The sequence below is a fragment of the Arvicanthis niloticus genome, chromosome 1 (assembly GCF_011762505.2).
Source record: "Arvicanthis niloticus isolate mArvNil1 chromosome 1, mArvNil1.pat.X, whole genome shotgun sequence".
Taxonomy (NCBI): Eukaryota; Metazoa; Chordata; class Mammalia; order Rodentia; family Muridae; genus Arvicanthis; species Arvicanthis niloticus.
Genome location: NC_047658.1, coordinates 103,744,071 through 103,763,953, shown reverse-complemented (window position 1 = coordinate 103,763,953; position 19,883 = coordinate 103,744,071). Strand labels below are relative to the sequence as shown.

Below are 19,883 nucleotides of genomic sequence, written 5' to 3'. Positions count from 1 at the left end.
ACCTTGTGCCACTGGGTCATCTGAGGTTGGGGACAGGTTGTACACCACGCTGGTGCTTGGTCCAGGCTTTCTGTGTATTATTTTATCTTACCTCTCACATCTCACCTGATCCAGATCAGTGACTCTTCAGGAGAACAAGCAGAGTGGTCAAGGGACTTATCCAGTAACATAGCACAGAATGGCAGGTGTGTGCCCAAGGTCAAAGCAGCACACTCCAGGGGCTGGACTTTGGTTAGTACTCTACTCCAGGCTGAGTAGAAGGGACTGGGCTCCTCCACAGTAACAATGCCAATGCAAAGCTACTGGGGTTCTGGATTAACTTCCAGAGCAGGCCCTTTATGTAGTGTCTTTGAATCACAGACTAAGTTCCATGTCATCACATGACAAAAGGGTAGGGGAGAGCTTGGAATCAGATCGCACTTCAAAGGCCTGAGAGGATGGGTAAATGCTTCCTTCCTTCTGGGTAAACCTGGACAGTGGTGCTGGGGAGCTCCCAGTTACTCTCCAGTTAAGCATTGTGGGTGAGGAGGCAGAGCATGCTCAGAACTGGAGTAGTGAGCATGGACTTCACCAGCACATCATCACTTGCTAGCCTGTGAGTCACAGAAGAGCCCTGACTGTTCACTAAACCAAAACATGGGAACCAAGGAACAGAAAGGGAAGGACCCAGTGAGTGGGGAACAAATAAAGCCAAGAGACAGATAAAGCAGAGCAGGCACTGTGGAAACAAAGCTGACACACTGACCCCCACTGACTGATCTGTGGTCACAGATCTTATAATGCTGTAGAGTTCTAGGAGGACATACCTACAAGGCACCCAAGTCCAAGGTGCACAGACCCTCCAGTTCCCAAAGGCATAAAAAAGAAATATGTTCTCACTTTGAAATTAGTAACAGCCACCCTTGCAGAGACATGGGCTAAACTCCAACCCAGGAAAAGCAAAGAAGCTGTTTCCTACTGGAGGCAAGACATATCTGAGATAAGTCTGGAAACAAGGGTTGAGAGGGGGCAGCAACTCTAGGCCCATGAGTGTGTGAAACGTACCCTAAACCTCATGGCTGCTTCAAGTGAAAGCATGAGAAACTGCCCCAGGCAGCTTCTAGTAACAGAGAGGAGCAAGAAAGGATGTGTATAAAGAATTCAGCCTCAAGAGTTAATGCATAGTCCCTTTATGTACCATCTCGGACTTGGCCACCAGGATATAACTGACCCAAAGTCAATGGACAAATACAAATATGTTGTTAGTTTATCTCTGAAGCTATGTATAACCCAGATACACTGCAAGCCTACTAGGTCTCAATTGATGTGCAAGCTGTCATTGTATTTGGAACCAAGTAAATCAGAGCCAGTGAACTAGTTGGGTAATGTTAGCATCAAAGTCTGATGCATCCTACAGCTAACATGTTGAGCATTGATGAAACTGGTCCCTACAATAATGAACCCACGAGAGGAGAGTGACAGAATCCAACAGCAATTACACAGCACTGAGCAGTTGAGTATGCTGCCTAAGACCATGCTTCTACTGAAGTGAGAAAAATCAAGAAAAGTCAAAGCAGGAACTCCAACATGGGGCGGGCCTCCTCAGCACCCTGCTCCCCAGCCACCTGCAGACACCCTCAGACAGCCTCCAAGTTCAGTTCAACTTACCAGACTCCACCAAGAACCACCCTGAGGAGGAAGGCCAGCAACTCCAAGGTAGGAAAATGGGGACTCTTTTGAGCAAATGTGCCACTGGCAATCCCCATGTGTCTCAAAACCCTGAGAGAAGAGAGGTAAAATGCTTGCAGCAAAGAATAGCAACCGGCGTTCAGAGCCATTAGAACCCACATAATAAAACCAGATGCAATGGTGTGGATTTTAGACCCCTATGATAAGAAAGCTGCCTGGAAGCTTACAAGCCAGCTAGCCCAGTGCCACAGAGTAGCACTGGAAAAGACACTGCCTGCCTGGAGCCAAGTAGGAGAGGAAGTGACACCTGAAAACCATCCTCTAACCTCCATACAAGCACCATGGCATGACATGAGTGTCACACACACACACACACACACACACACACACACACACACACGGACACACACACAGGTCAAAACATATTCACAACATTTTTAAAATGCTAAAACTGGAATCCTTATCCTTTTTCTAGCCCCAAGAGTTTTAATATTGGCCCATTCTTAAAAGGTTTGTGCCAAAAAAAGAGGGCAAGAAAAATGAAGCCATGCTTCAGAAAGAATGAATTAGGGAATACCTAACCTATTAATATACAATAAGTGAATTTTCAGGACAATTAACTCCAAATTATTTTTCAACTGTTTCCAGAAGCAAGATCTAGTCATTCCACGAGTGTTGCCACTGATGCGCAGTATCCAGCGGATGACGAGTGGTAGGAGCTGTGTGTTAGTCCTCTGCAGCCAGCGGACTTGGCCAAGTTAAACCTTCAGAGAGCCCCAGGCTGCAGGGAAGGCTTCCACTTGCTACACAAGGACCCGACCACACAACATTTGAAAACGCCTCACCGTGAATGCCACAGACATAAACACAGGGTTTCTGACAACTAAGGAATAGGCAGGTCTTCAGAGAGGTTTATGGTCACCTAATGCATTTTCAATATTTCTATTTCTGACAAAGAGAATAAATAATCCGTGAGTCCTGGCTAGGTGAAAAGGCTCAAATTCTACACATTAAAGGGGATTAAAGGGAAATCAAACAACTGAAGAGAAAAGCTCTAACTTAAGAGAATGCAATGGAAAGTAATGATTTGTTTTTCAAGTACAATAACACAGGACTTTGGCCACCTTATTTTCATCTTTTGCATGCAGTGTGTGTTTGCATGGATACAGAAGGGAGAAGCTCACCAGCAGGTACATCTAGAAATACACCATGAAGTTTATAGTTTACAACAGAAGGATTTTGTTTTCTACTTAGCTTAGTCTAAATGTCAACAGAGACGTCTTGGAGATTGAAGTCATCCCACCCAAAGTGCCCAGGAAATGCTCACTTTCAAAAGTAGTTTTATCTGCTAGGCTATCTGTAGCTAGTGACCAGAGTACACTGATTTGTTCATCATTTGAAAGAAGCTGCTACTGAAAGTCATCAGTGCCAGGTTTCCCACTTGCAGAAGGAAGGACAGACAGGAAGGGCATTAGAACAGAGGCACTGGGATGAAGCTGTGGAAGTTATCAGGAGTGCAGAGACAGATGCAGAAACAAAGATGCCTATGTGCACACACACAGGGCAGTGAGCATGCAAATTTCTGAGGAAGGCTAGGAGTACAAGTGTGTACTTGTACTGAGGAGTACAGTGGCCTTGTACTTGTACAAGGAGTACAGTGGCCAGCACACCTCCACCAAAAGGAACCAAAGACAGGAATAGAGAAAGGAAGATAAACTAGAGTATGCAGTAGTACCTGAGAGATGAAAATTCTAGAAAAGGATGGGTATATCCTAAAGACATAGGGTCCAATCTCTAGAATCTCCCCAGGGACAAAGTAGACATCACTTGAGGCACAATACAAGGATTGATGACGCTGGACCAGCTGCCATAAGTAAATGGCCATGAGTCATACTGGGTAAATGGTTTGTTAAATAAGTAGAAAAAGAGAGTGTGGCTTTCCTTTAGAATTTCTCCAATGAGTACAGGAAGAGGGAGAGGAAGAAACAGAATATATTTCCTATAGCAGTAACTGCTGGAGGAAGGAGGTGTCATGGTGGCCAAAATTACTGGGTAAGCTCATGGGGAAAACTAAGATGGTCTCAAAATGTCTCCCCAAAAGACACTCATTAAGCAGCAAGGGGAAACAGTGACTTAGAAATTGAAGGGGAAAAGTAGTTAGAGGGCTTCAGCTATGCCTCAGTGTAGTAAAGCCTTTGCTCGGCGAGTAATGTGTTGCTACATAAACATAAAGACCTGACTTTGCATCCTCAACACTTCTGTAAAAGCCAGGTGTGGTGCTGGGGGACAAGAACGGGCAGATTCCAGGGGCTTGCTGGTGAATCAGTTGGTAAAACAGTAAATTTCAGGTTCATCAAGAGACACTGTCACAATAATAATAATAAAATAATAATAATAATAATGTAGAGAGGGATAGAAGACTCCCGATATAAACTCCTAATGTCATGCACATACACAGGCAGATGTATGTGCAAGCACATGTACACACATAAGCATATACAACACACACAAATACATACATACACACTCACTCACTCTCACACATATTCAAGTCTGGTTTGAGTAGTTTATTGTTTCGGTTTGTTTTGTTTTTGAGACAGGGTCTCATGTCCCCTTGGCTGCTCTGAACTTACTATGTAGAACAAGCTGGCTTTGAACTCATAGAGATCTACCTCTTTCCCCATCACTACCTAACCTAACACACATTTTTTAAGCAAACAAGCATGCAAGGTTTCTGCTTACCTAAGGTTTCAAGATGACCAGTAGCAGTAAGCATCTGATAGACACACGTACTTTCTGAGAGGCATCCCAGAACATACTATAAGCAAGCTTGCACCTCTACACCCAAGCTGCAAACTCTAACAGAACACACTAATAACATTGGTGACGGCTGAGCCAAAAATAAATAAATAAATAAATAAATAACCCACTAGAGCTCTTCACCGTGGTCCAAGTTGAGGGAAAAGGTGAACCTGCACAAGCCAGGCATCTCAGCTCATTCAGTAGGCTTAAGACACATACCTCAGACGTGGATGGTAGACAAATAACAACAATTAACTTGAAGTCTAAGATCACACTTTGAGAGGGGATGTCTGACAAAAACTCACATCCTGGCTTGCGGCGGGCACATACTCACCAAGTCCTCACGCCATTCAGGGAATGACCAGCTCTCTCGAGTCCATTTTATTAGCACCGCCCACTCCATGGCACTACCCTCGTTTCTAATCATCATCCTTCCATACCCTCATCATCATTCCAGTGCGTCCACCTTCTACTCCCATGATTCTGGGAGAGGAGGGAAACCATCACAGAAGAGGAAACAAAGCAGTCACTATAGCAGTTATTGCTCAGGCCACCTACCATGGTAATAATACTCAGAAAAGAATGACTAGAAATCTAAAGTAAAGACTTTCTGCACCTCAGGTACAATGTTCCTGAAAGCCCCCAAACTATCTCGAGATAAAAAGAGAAAGAAGAAAGAAAGTGAGAACAGATAAAGAAAAAAGAATCCATTGCGTCCATACATGCTGCATCCGTTCTGACCCCAGAGACTGGCTGTGTGGAAGCAGAAAGGGTAATACACGACAGATAAAGAGAATGCAGGCTACTCTAGTCCCCTCACTGTGGACCAACCCAGCATGACTCATGGAGGATGGAGCTGGGGCTCATCTCTCAGGAAGGGCCACGGAGACCCTGGAAGCAGAGCCGTCACCCCACATACTGCTTCCGAAACAGGTTGTGTGAAGCTGGGGGTGTGGGCTGTGGCTGGGAAATAAAAAGGTTAAACAGATCATAAATTAAGATTAGTGTCAGCTGGCCAGCAGCTTTAGATCTCATTATAAATTAGATCAAGAAATTCGGCTCCCCATTACCTTCAGAAACCAATCCCATTATCTGCCCCACACCACCCACCCCAAAAGGCTTCTCATGGAAGAAATAGATTAAGGAGAAAAAAAATACAGCAAGACTCCCTTTACAGTTTAATAACTAAGAGAAAAAGGTAACGCTTGCATATATTTAGAAAGCTCTCATGTTCCTTATACTTTCTCTCTGGATTTTCCCAGAAACACCTAGACCAGGTATAGTTTGTCCGTCCAGCTTCATCAGATTCTGTCCATGTGTACAAGCTCAGGGGACAGAACCTGAGGAGATTCTGTCCCAGCTGTGCCTACCCTGAGCAGGTTCCGGGTCGGGGCATGTAGAACAGATGGGAATCCTGAGCAGAGACAGCAGCTAGTATTTTATTTAGACATTTTTATAAGGAAGCCAGAGGTGGCAAGCACTGTGAGGATAGCTACACAAATTCTGATTTTACTAAAATGTTATGTCCCTGGAGTCCAGGTATTAATCTTGTTATGAAAGTGGTCCTCCTCTTGCTGGCCATTCATTAAACTTTCATAAATTTTAAGATGTACTTATTTTTATTGGATCCTATGGAAAAGGCAAACAGAAGGTGCGGGGAAGGGAGGCAGGAGGCCAATCATCTTTGGAGAGGCAGACCACAAAACAATGGGCTTATAACAACAACAACAACAAAATTCCTAGTGTTCGGACTTCCTTAAAAGCTCCTGAAATAGCTTTCAGAGTGTCATTGTGCTTGGTCTCAAAACCGAACTCTAGTCTGTTTTCTTTTTAGAATGAGGACAGCATGAGACATGTTCTAGCTGGGCTGCCTTGTCCTGCCTCAGTAGGAGAGGATAAGCCTAGCCCAGCAAAGACTTGATGTGTCAGGGTGGGGGGATGATCAGGGGGACCCCCACCCACTCAGAGAAAAAGGGGAAGGAGGAGGGGGAAGGGTTGTAGAAGGGAGTGACCAGGAGAGGGGCAGTGAGCAGGATGTAAAGTGAATAAATAAAAAATTAATTAATTAATTTTAAAAAGATTAAGGACAAATTAAAACACAGACCCAAAACAGCAAATATGAGAAGTTGCCCACTGCTGTGCTTCTCTGAAGACAACTGTGCATGGGGAGGGCTTCAGTGCCCACTCCCAGCCCACAGGGGACCCCAGGAAAGCCTGCGGCCATATCAATCTTGTCAGCTGAAAGCCATCATCCTCAGCCCACTGGACATTATAGAGGACACAGAGCTCCGGCCTCTGGATGCTCTGGGAATGGCCTGGCATCTTCTGCTGCTGACCCAATACAGGGCTATTTCTGCAGGAACTTACACACTGGTGTCATTTTAGACATGTAAAGAAAGAAGCTGGTGGGAAGAGATAAGCCCACCACGGGCCAAATTCCATATGCATTTGACAGGGAGAGCATGCCCGAGTCGTTGTTCCTCGAACTGCCTGTGTGACACTGAGAAAGGCTGATTATGTAAGTGGGAGCAGAATTTTGGAGTAGGGCCTATCAAGAGAGATGAGGGCTCTGTTTCTCTACAAGCAGGCACAAATGCAAAAGTTCGGGAGTGCATCTATCAACCACATATGTCAAGGCCAGCAAATGAAACATGCAGGCTGTCTCTTACCACTTAGCTGGTAAAAGCTTCAGCTCCATGGGAAAAGGAAAAAAAAAAAAAAGCACTGAACTTTAATAAGCACTCTATTTAACAAATAAAACCAAACACCTAATTACCAAGCAACCATTTATAGTTTCTAAAATAACTTAACCCAGTTTTACAAAGCAGATATTTTAAGACTCAAAGAAAAGTCTTTGTCAATGGTAGCATCCGGTACTGCATTAATCCTGCCTAGACTCAGAGGATCCTGGGTTCTGGACTTGAAATTACCTTCCTCCTACTACATAGAAACTAGTTTCATTTACAAACTAACAAAGGAAAGCATGATCATAACACTAAAATTATTCTGACAAAACACCAACAGCAACAAAAAAAACCTAACAAACCCCAAAACAAAATCCAGTTCAAGGGGAGCCAAGAAAACAAATAGCAGCATATGCCCAGGGTCTATGACATCTCCATTTTATTTTTATGTATTTGTAACACAAACTATCATCATGAATAGTCTTCCTTTTTCCTGTTCTCCTTCAGCCTGTATTATGATGCAATTTCATCTCTCTATGTGCTGTCCTGGCGTACAATTCCTAGTGATGTGGCAGAGGGAAAGCAGGGGTCCTGTGATTGCACAGAAACAGCTTCCAAGTGCTCAGAGATGATCTGATGAGAACAAATGGCACAGAAGCCCAGAGGTCGGAATCTGAACCAACTGAGGATAAGGAAATACCACCTGATACATCCCAAATCCAGGGGCTACCCTTCCCAACACAGCCACTATTACCTACACATGGCTCCCCAAATGACAAGTTAATACAACTGAAAATCTAGCTTGCCCTAGTCACACAGCAGGTGCCCAGACGTCACAGAGAGACTGTACATAGCATGGTTCTTCTCTATATGCTCCTTAGAAAGCCCTAGCCAACCATGTCATTGCACTTACGAAGGGAAACTGAGATCCAGGAGGTGTACTGATCTGCCTGTACCCCCTCTCCATGGCCTCACTCCCCTCCTCCCCAAATAACCCCCCTATACCAGATCTGTTGTATGGTGTGTCTCAGGGGGACACCTTGGGATGGGCCTACCAGGCACCCCCTTGCCCCATTATAGTTCACAACAACTAGCATCTGGGCTACAGAGCATTCTCATATTTTGGCAAAGAATGTGGCTGTTTTCCATCCTTTTCCTAGGAATCTGCCTAAAGATAAACTTCACAGAGGAGATTTCAAGACAGTCTAATGTTGACCCCATCTCCTGGTTACAAATAATCACTCTCATGAAGGTCTTCAGTAAAAAAGAGCAAGTGGGGCAGAAAAACAGGATGCACAGTTTGGAGAGAAAAAGAACACAGACAAGCTTACTGCTCCAGGCAAGGCTTGTGCTGGGAGAGGCTACAATTGTTAAGGAGATTAGCCCCATTATGGAGAGACCCACCTGATTCTTATTTATTCTTCTTTGTAGAACAAAGGAAGGATGTCTTCAGGATAAGACCCCACCCGGCTAAGCACCAGCTTATTAAAGGAAAGGCCAAGGGTGTTCAGTTCCTACAAGACAAGAGCATACAGAGGCTGCAGCAAATGTGGTTCTAAGGACCCAAGGTCTGCACCCCAAACTGGCAGCTGAACATGGCAGTGTTGTCTACATGGTTCTGGCTTTAGAACCATGAAGAATTCATGAGGAAAGCAATGGTAGATTCTTCCTCCGCAGCTGTAGAGAGCTTCTGTGGGCAGATGTGTGGCAGGGGAGTCTGTCCCTCTGACAGGCCATTGCACAAAGCCGTGCAATGAAGCCTGGGTTGCAGCAGAGGCCCCAAGATGTGACCAATGGGACCCCAGGCCCCAGGTGATGGTATCCACCTGCACATGGATCTGTGGAAACTGACCTGAACCTAACTGGGAATTGATTTTAAAATTACTTTTCTCAATCTTCAAGATTTTGTCTATATTTAACTTATAATAGCTTTAGGCAAAAGTGTATCAACCCATTTCTTTTTTTGAGAAAACTGGATTAAGGGGTTCTAATATACCAGATATTGAACGAATGACAATTTCTAAAGTCATGCTGACCTCTCTAGCAAGCAGGAACAATCCAGAAAGGATGAGGAGAGGATGCCAAACGAGCAACAGTGTGGCCCTGATATGTGATGGCTGCAGTTAGTCTGGTTAGCCTGGTTAGCATCCAGGCACAGGGTGTGGGCCTCCCCTCATAGTACCTGAGAAGCAGACCAGGACGGGGCTGAGTGCTGCCTGAGTGGCTGCAGGCGCCCCAGTGCTCCTGAGGGACATGAAGAAAAGCATGTAACCAATGTCCTCAGGAGTCAAGCTGATGAGACTCAATCCAGATGAGTTCAGTCAAGTCTCAGACCAACAAGGACCAGGCTGCCATGTGTGAGAGGTACAAGAGTATGACCAAGAGGTTGGAGCCCATGCTGGAAGGGAAAGCTTCAGATACTTACAGATACTGACATAAAATAGGAAATAAGTATTTATGAAGTATGTAAATAAACAAAAATTAATGATGAGAGAACAAGCAAGGAGCAACAGGAAATCAAAACTGTTCACAGTAAAGAATTGGATTTCCACTCCATACCACAGACGAAAATTAATTCCAAATGGTGTATGTACATGAATATGAAAAAGAAAATTGATATTTCTACAAGAGAATATAGAGCAGCTTTTTTTATGGAGGAAAGGGAAGGGTTTAGGAAGACACAGAATGTGCAAGTTTTAAAGGGAAAAATGTCCAAAGCCAATTATATGTAACAATATTAAAACAAGGGAATCTTGCCCACCAAAAGTCATCATCGAGAAAATGACAAAGTGGATCTCATACTAGAAATCACTGACAATGAATGGGAATCCAGAATATATAAAATACACCTACAAATGTGTAAGAAGAGGACAAGTCAATAGAATATGGTCAAAAGGGTTTTAATCAGAGCTGGGGACATAACTACATCAGCAGAGTGCCTGCCTAGCACCCATGAAGTCCAGGTGTGGGGCATGTGCACACAATCCCAGGACTAAGAATGTAAAGGCCAAAGGATCACAAGTTTAAGTTCATCCATGGCTAGTCTGAGGCCAGCCTGGGTGTGAACAGGCATCTCACAGAGGCAGAGTGGTAAGCTGCCCACCATGTGGGAAGAGGTTTCATCCTCCATGATTGGAGAAATGCTAGCAAGATCACACTGAGATGCCATATTCCCATGGAGATCATACTGAGATCTTTCTTGCCACATAGTAGGCTAGCAAGCATCCATAGTAGGGTAACTGTAGAAATGAATCACTAATGGGGTTTCCTATGCTTTAGCTGTTTTCACAAAGCCCTAACAATCTGGTACCACAGAGCCACTGACAGGCAGGCCAACGATTCTGCCTGAGTACACAGAGAAGAGAAACTATTCCCTTTGTGTGCTAGAGACACATGCCAGGGTCATCACAACTGTGGAGCCCAGAGAAACCTGGGACTGGTCCAAATGCCTCTAACAGGAGAACAAAGAAGGATGCCATCAAACCATATGATAGTCACAGACACCAGTGCCACGGTGGGCAGCGGGCAGCACACAGCAGACTGGCCAAATTCAGCTGTGGATGAAGTTCTAAAAGCCAGAGAGAGTGCTTCTCACAAGCAGCGTAGTGCCCTCTCTTTTTTTGCTTAGAAACAACCACACATAGGAAAACTATATAAACACAACTTTCAGAGCAGTGACATCATTGGGGTGGGGCCAAGCAAGACAGGAAGCACAGATTGTTTCACAAGGCAGCCTCCAGGCAGTGTCCTCGGATTTATAAGATGTTGTGTATTCTCTAGCATGCCTGGGACAATGTAAAAAGCAAAAAAGCAAAGGACAGAGAGGAAATGAAAACAGAAAAGGAAACATAATGAGAAGTAAAGTAGCTCAGGGGGTGGGAGGAGGACAAATTCATAAAGACCACAAAATCAAATCCTATAACATGAGCATTTTATGTGAACTAAGATATTCTCATGCTCTCATCCTGTCTCCTCTCCTCCCATCACCTCTACACACACACACACACACACACACACACACACACACACCACGATCTCTATATATACAATATAAACTTTACATGTAATCCAAAACCTTATAGGGAACACCTTCCCCCTTTTATTTCCATAGCAACCAGATAGACAACATCCCAGGCATTCATGTCTAATGAGAGTCATGCTTAGAAAGCCAGCTGATCACCCAGGTGTGGTGGCACAAGCCTGGAACCTGATCTGTGGGGGATGAGGCAAGAAGGCAGAAGCTGAAAGGAAAGGAGGGAAGTAGGGGAAGGGGGAAGAAGATCTTCACCACAAGGAAACATTCTACAGATCACAATATCACCTATGTTTGTTTTTTAAAAATACATTTATCTGTCTACATACCTATTTACTTGTGTGCATAAGTAAGTGTGTGTGTGTACCATGGAATGCCTGCAGAGGTTAGGAGTTTATTCTCTCCTTCTATCATCTGATTTCTGGGGACCCAACTCAGTAGGCTTATGGCAGGTGCTTTACCCACTGAGGCCTTTGCTAACCCATTGCTTGCTGTTCAGTGACACCATGAGATCGTAGGCAAGCAATCAAACTGCTGGCCTGACCTTGAATGCTCACAGGACTCACACTTGTTCTTACTTTTCTTGGGTGTATTTGGGACTGTGCCACCTTGACAACAGTTCTCAAACCACTTGAGGCAATAGGAACCAAGTCAGGCCTGGTGGTTCTCCACCCAGGCAGACAGCAACATCAGGGCTGGATAGCACTGGCACCACTGCAAGGCTGGGAAGATGAAGTCTGTACTGCGGGAGGAGGAAGTGCAATGGCCTATGAGCTCCCTATGCCTGCTCTCATGGCAGACAATGTGAAAAGGAGGGAAATGATGATAGGTCAAGCATCATCATCCTCCCTACTGGGATTAAGACAGAGCTGCAGTAGTAAAACACACATCTGAGGGTGGGTGTCTGTGATGGTATATCCAGAGAATACTGGGTCACTAGGGCTCTGACCTAATCACTGTTTAAGACCTTTGCCAGACTCACTATCTGATGGTGTTATCTGGAGCAGGTGAAAGGCAGGAGGTGGGACATCTGAGGAACTAGGTCACTGGAGGTGCGTCCTCAGGGGCTATCTATGTCTTGCTATTGCCCAGTCCTCTTCCTGTATTTCTTTCTGATTTTTGTCCACCAGAAATTGAAGGCCTTCTCCACCACAGCCCAAGGGCACAGGCCAAGAACTCATGGGCTGAACCCTGTGAAACCGGGTACCAAAGTAAACCCCTCTTTTCTTTAAATTGTTCTGTCAGGGGACTTATCAGAGATGAGACACAGCAGAGAATGGTGTGACACCTGAAACTCAACGATGACTAGAAAAGTAATGTAAATTACAGACACCTTTCCTCTGTCTCTGCACCCACATCAAGACCAAGATGGGCTCACCAAGCACACAGTCCTCCTACAGGAGGTCTTCATCAACGGCCCCACCCCCACCCCGACTCAATGCTCAGGGAGCCATGTGGAAGAGGAGCCAAAGGGGATGGAAATGGCGTCATCTGGATACAGCAGGACTGATGCAGGAACTCACAGAGACTGTGACAGCAGGCACAGGGCCTGCCTGCACAGGGTCAGGCCACATGGGGTCTCAGCACTGAGAGGGGGAAGTAGACACAGGCTCCCACCTCAAAACAAGAAGCTATCTGCAACTATTACCTGTTAGCAAAGGAAACATCAGCTTTTCCAATGAAAAGTTGCTGGGTACAGAATCCCCACTCTAAGGCAGCTCCAAAGCCCAGGAATAGCTGGTTAGCACAAAACAAACTCCATGGTTGGTTTTTGTAGACTTTTTTTTTTTTTTTTTTGGTTTTTCGAGACAGGGTTTCTCTGTGTAGTCCTGGCCGTCCTGGAACTCACTCTGTAGACCAGGCTGGCCTCTAACTCAGAAATCCGCCTACCTCTGCCTCCCAAGTGCTGGGATCAAAGGCGTGCGCCACCACGCCCGGCCCTTTTGTAGACTTTTTATTCTGTTTTGTCTATAATCTTTGTGTGTCGGGGGAAGGGGGAAAGGTTTCTCTGTGCAGCCCTGGCTGTCTTGGAACTCACTCTGTAGACAAGGCTGGCCTCAAACTCAGACTTCTGTCTGCCTGCCTCTGCCTCCTGACAGCTGGCATTAAAGAAGAGCGCCACCACCTCCCAGCTATCTTTGTGTTTCTGTGGAGTTCTTTGGCCTTTGTTTTTGTACTAGAGGGAGAAAGAACATAAAGCTGGGTGGAGGGGAGATGGGGAGCAGTTAGGGAAGGGGATAAACACGATCAGAATATATTTTATATAAAACAATTAATTTTAAAAAGATGAAGCTGAGAAGAGCAAACAGCTAAGAATGTATAGCGGGTACCAGAGAAGAAGGGGCTGCTCAGGGAGAGCTCCAGGGATTAGCACAAGAATCTACTCTGCAGTACCACTGCGAAGCAGGAGATGATTCATCTCCTTGCCGGTCAGTATGCAAAGTCTTCATTACACAGAATTTGTGGAGAATGGATCTCATGGCCACTTCATCTGATATTCAGGTGCAACTTGACTTACACTGGTGTCTCAGAAAACACATGGTAAACTGCAGAAGCCTAATTCACACCAATACAAGTTGGGAGCCAATACGACAATTTATATTATACACACCGTATAAACACACACACACACACACACACACACACACGCATATGTGCACACACATATGAATACATATACGTGTGTGTGTGTGTTTACCTGTAAAAGCAAGTCACTGCCCTAACAGTCAGCCTAACGTATCCTGGATGAAAGCCTATTCCAGACCCACCTAATAATGCTTAAAATTGAGCCTTGAAGGCATATAACATGACTTATCTTTACCAGAGCAAAGTCCTTTATAAAATCTAACATTCAACAACAGCATTGTAGATGCCCAGGATCCACTAATACATATATAAGGACATGTATATATAGGGCCCACAACTAAGAGAAAAATTACTCAACAGAACAAATCCCTAAAGGAAGAGGAAAGAAAAGCAGGCCGCATCAATGACACTCACACAGATGTGTTACAAGAAACACACCAGCTGTGATCAACAGGTTGAATAAGGCAGAGGGAGAGCGGCATGGTGACAAGGATCTCTTTTTACTAGCCATGTGCTAAGAAATAATGAGGTAAAGAAGACATGCAGATGTCACTGCGATGGGAGCAGGACCAGGAAGCTTGGCACAGAGTGCAGCTCTCAGGACACAAACGTGAGGGGTGTTAACTGCTAAAAAGCCTGACATCATAGACACCAGACGCACAGTGGAACACAAGCAGAAGATGCAGACAACTGCACCAGGCAAACAATCACACTGCTGAAAACAAGTGACAGAAAAAAACTGAACTGCAGCTGGAGGGCAGGTACAAAGATAAAATTCCACACTGAGACACAGGATGAAGATCGAGAACAAATGATATCTGAAGTTATGTCAGGCAGGATATGGTGGACAGATGATCGTCCTAGCACTTCAGCCCAGAGTTCTGTGAGCAACACAAGGATGTGGGGAAGTAAAGATCACTTCAGAAGAAGCCAAAACAAAAGTGAGACAACTCACTCCCCCAGACCTGCACCAAGAACTAGCGGAACTGGATGGTTCAGGTTTAATCTCTGTGTGTAATACACACACACATGTAGATGACACATACACAGGCATATGCATCCTGCATATATATCATACATGTGTATCCACATACACATGCATATGCACATGCATACACGTGTGACACTGATATATGTATACGTTCATAATATACATATATACACACATGCATACTAGATTAAAATTAGGATCTGCTCAGAGCTAAGTAATGAAAACTTCAAAGTAAATAAATTTTATACTTTTACCCTCCTTAAAAGATGACTACTAGTTGGGCATCTTGGCCCACACCTTTAATCCCAGCATTCCAGCGGCAGAGGCAGGAGGATCTCTGTGAGTTCAAAGCCAGTCTGATTTACTTAATGAGTTCCAGGACAGCTAGAGCTACAGAGTGAGACTATCTCAAAAAAATTTAAAAAAAAATGTAACAAGAGGAGAACTGAAACTCCCAGATACACACAAAAAAGGACAAAGTAACAGGCAAGCTGCTTCTGCCAATAAATTCAACAACTTAAATGAAAGGGTCAAATGTCTTTAAAACCACAAAATATAAAAAGAAGAAAAAAGAAAAGGCCTCAAGAATAAATGGTACAAACAGGCACATACTAGGAAGAAAAGGTCCTAGGTTTGCAGTAAATACTTAGAGAAGATTACACACTTAAACAGCTTCCCAGATAAATTCTGGAAAACACGTAAAGGTAAAACAATGCCAACAGTCTGCGCGATGATGTAGAAATGCCAGGAGCCTCACCTGGGTCCTAATCACAAAGGAGGCAGACATTGAGAAAGCTACAGGACTGTGCCTCATGAGACGTGACACACAGCAAAAGGGTAGTAACTCCTCAGGGCCAAGTGGAGATCAGCCAGGAATCCAAAACTACCATGGCGTGTGGCAATCGACCGTTATTGTCACTGCATGAAGGAGCAGAGCACCTCAGGCTGAGAAAGGTGCCAACCCAGGCAGGCTCCCTCATTGTGGCAGACTCCAGCCATCAGCTCACAGAGGAAAGGCTTGGCTCTCTCTATGGAAGGCTGCATGGTTGGGGCTCAGGTACACCAGTGAAGCAAGGCTGTTCACTTTATCACCATCACCGGCCCTTGAAAGGTGACTGGCCAGAGTTCCACAACATCCTATAGGGCACTAGGGCCCCTTCTCTGAACTCCATCTTTCCAAAGTTCTGCAGGCTTCTAATAGAGACATTCTAAGGACTCGACCTTCCACACATGGACTTTTGGGGATGTTCATTTCAAACTACAGCATACACCTAATGCTAAAGTCACATTTGATGACAGAAGATGAAAGATGGGAAGGCACAGGACTCCATTCCACACTGCCACATTTCAGAAGTCGGCCCCTTGTGATGGGGCTTTAGGAGAGCCAGTACATCTGAAAGCCTAAACTGCTGTTCTCTTTTCCATCTATTCCACTGAGCAAGGGCAGCTTCTCTGTAGGCCTGAACCAAAAACCACACATCCAGGCAGTCTGAATACAGAAGTGGATCTGAGCACCTAGCTGCTGTCTATTCACCCAGATATTAAAAAGGCTTGAAACAAAGGCAGACCAGTAACACGCCTGCTGCTAATTGCTTTTTATGGAAAATAAAACTGCCTTCCACTGAAAAATGCTCTTTATGCAAAAATCGAATGGGTTATGGCTGTTCACATGAATTAATAAATACTTTTCAATTTCTCAGTGTTAACTCTAATACAGCAATAGAGTCGGCCATCTGTACCTCCACGTTCAAGGATTTAGCCCACACATTAACTGGAATTTGGGGGAGGATATTATCTGTACCAAACACATATAATTCTTTTCCTTATTGAATTTCTTTATTTATTTAGATAGTTTTGTTGCAATGGATGCTTTTAAAAATTTAGAGGGAAAAAGTTGGGGAGACAAAGGGAACAAAATACACAGGGAACACAATATTGAGGTCTGAAAAAAACAGAATTTACTAATAAAGACAGAAATGTCTAAGTGGTTCACAGCCTGATGGAAGATATGATAAGTTAGGTGCAAACACCATGCTTCTTTACAAAAAGGATCCCTGGAGGTTGGTGTGCGAAGGCAAACCTGGACCAATCCTGTGAAAACCGAGTGGCCTCTGTGTATTGCTCACAGAAACTCCTGGGAGCCCTAACAAATTTTAAGAGCACAGAGAAACTCCAAGACCAAGCTCGGGGTCCCCAGGCCTAGAGCACTCACCTGTCATCTCTAGCAATCTGCAACTCGGGCCTTTTAAGGGACATAATACCCTAACTACACACATGAACTCAGTGGGGTACCCTAGATCTTCCACTGGAGAGGGACACCAGGGTGAGCGTGGTGCCTTGTCTGCAGTCTCAGGAAGATACCCATCACCCCACTTTTCAAAATGCTTTCCAAGACCTCCACCACCATGTACACAAACTTTCCCACAAAAATGTGATTAAATCTCTCTGGGAGGTATCTCCATACAGCACCACTACAGAACAACACTTCGCCAAGCTGAAGCTGGGGGTAAAAAAAAAGAGTCCTGTGGCAAAACGCATCAGTAGAGGAACACAGTTCCATATGAAAATGCTTAAAATACATTAGATTTTTGGTCAAGATGAAAGACAAAAGGAAAAAAAAAGCAATCTATTCTAATTGGGTTCCCATGGTAACTGTACAATTGGGTTTTTCAATATAGCATCCCAAAGGCCCAATGCACACTTGTAAAATATACTTCCAACAGCCCGGATTGTTTTTACATTGCAGCACTCCCAGGAAGATCAATTACTACCCATCCCCGCCCTAACCATTAGTGGTGGGAGACTTCAGCAGTACTTGCCATATTAACATAAGTCACGTACTGAACGCTACCTATCAAGACGATTATGTGGAAGTAATCACACACTTCAGGTTCACCAAACATTCTGAGTAATAAGCCAATAGGAATGCTGTTCTGGAATCATGTTTATGAAATGCCAGAAATCAAGTCCAAGTACACACCAGGCCACTATACCACCACCACCCCCCCTATTGATTCCCAGGATAAGCAGAATCAGTCATTAATAATTACATTAGAAAATGGCCTTCAGGGTTAATCATATTCTTGCCGACTCTCAGCTATAGAAGTAAACAGCAAACAGCTGCTAATAAAAATAGATAAGTAAGTAAATAAATAAATAAATGATAACCAAGAAGAATTCAGACCTGTATTTTAATATTCACAACACATTCCCCAACCCAGGACTCGGGCTTCATGTGGCAGTTTCTCTCTGGGCCATAATGGGCCCCCAACGTAAGCCTAGAGACATGGTGTTCATCAATGGGATAAAGAGTGGGAGCACTCAGAAATGGCATGAAAAAGCTTATAGTCTGCATTTCATGTGCAACACACACACACACACACACACACACACACACACGAATAGGAATTAGGGGACTGGAGTGGTAATGCTACAGGATTAACTTATGAAAGAATGCAGTTGGCCAGTTTGCAGAGGAAGACTGCCTTCCTCCCTTGAGCTTCGGGTACAGAACAGAGCAGGTAAGAAAACCAGCAGCCCAGAAGATGGGTGGTCTATAGAACGCCCTGTATAGGGTCACAGGCCTCCTGGTCCAGGCTTTTGGGGCTTTTCCCTCAGTTTACCAGTCCACTCCGCTTCTTAGTAAACTGTTTCTTTCTCTGACCTCAGGACATCCTCCCTCTTTCATTGAAACCCTCCACTTGTACTGCCAACATGCTGGCTTTCAGCCCCTAACTCAGGCAGGCACAGCTTTCCACTCTCTCTTCTCCAGCTCAGTCCTCAGCAACAGCTGCCACATTCACAGCTCACCTGCTGTGCTGTTTTTCTAACAAACTCTAATGGTCTTGCAACTTCCTTCTCATTCTGTTGAACCTAAGAAGGACCTGCACATTTCCCAGTAACAAGAGATCTATCTTCACTCCCAACTCCAACTTCATGCACAGTCAGCTCTGGCTGTCATAACACAATGCCACACAGGCTGGCTTAAGTGACAGGCACTTATTCAACTTTGTCTAGATGGGACAAAAGCTCAGAAGCTTGGCTAGCTAGGCCCCTGAGGAGAGCTCTCTCCCTGGCATATTGGCAGGGCATCTAAACCTACTGTACAAGGCATGGACTTATAGGACTGGGGTCTACCTCACTGCTGTGACTTCACTTTATCTTAACACCCTTCTGAAGGCCTACTCTCAAACACAGCCTCACTGCACACAACTGTAACCTCTGATTCTGGACACAGTGAGACCAGAGTCCATGCCCAGCAAAGCATAGCCTTCAGTCATGTTGTGTCTACAGTCTGGGCCTCAGAAGGCTCCTGATCCAGCATTCCAACACTGCAGGATGAACACAGTACCAAGAAGGTGAAAGACGAGTGTCATAGAATGTTCAGGAAGGAATCCAAGGGTGAAGTGACTTCTCCAACACTGCAGGATGAACCCAGTACCAAGAAGATGAAAAACGAGTGTCATAAAATGATCAGGAAGGAACCCAAGGGTAAAGTGGCTTCTCAAACTTGAGACTGGGAAGGCTTGAGGGCTGACAGCAGAGTGTTTCTGTGTTTGGGTCTTGGAACAAAGGATGTCATCAATGTACAGAGAGAAAGGTAAGCCTTGAGTACTCACACTTGCAACTCAGGGTCAAGGCTGAACAAGCAGAGTCTGATAAAGTGCCCATTGGGCATGTGTGGGGCCAGGTAGGTCCAAATGAACCAGGTATAAATGCGCTTTGCCTTGGATCTGAGTAGGAGGGTCAGCTAGAGCTAGTCTTAAGCAGAAGGGAAGAGTGATGGGAAGAAAACAGAGGTCAACAGTCTTGTCTCTATGCCAGGGTCTTGCTAGGTAACATATTGTACCGGGCAGCCAAGCTCCACACTTGTACAGGATTTGTGAAGTCTGACATTTCTAGAAGCTTCTAGGTGATTCCAGGGAAAGAGGGCAGTAGACAGGAATGAAATCAAGACACAGTGAGGCTAGAGCACAAACCAATGTTCTCACTTCAGACTTCCTCTTCCAACCCACAGGACACCCAATCCCACCTCAGCTCCACACAGGGCCTCGGTCTCACACAGCCCCTATGTCCACAGAACTCTGGATTCCTAGGACCTTATGTGCACACAACCCTC

At 44.8% G+C, this 19,883-nt stretch overlaps 1 protein-coding gene across 4 annotated transcripts in view; it reads right to left on the bottom strand.

Moving 5' to 3' along the window:
- The window catches only part of Mgmt (O-6-methylguanine-DNA methyltransferase), a 227,567-nt gene that overhangs the window by 191,874 nt on the left and 15,810 nt on the right, over positions 1-19,883 (bottom strand). The window contains exon 2 of one of the 4 annotated variants that reach the window (XM_076912304.1): positions 8,559-8,668. The exons of the other annotated variants lie outside the window; for them this stretch is intronic. The gene's annotated coding sequence lies outside the window, so the exon portion shown is untranslated. The remainder of the gene's footprint in view (positions 1-8,558; positions 8,669-19,883) is intronic. 4 annotated transcript variants of the gene reach the window in all.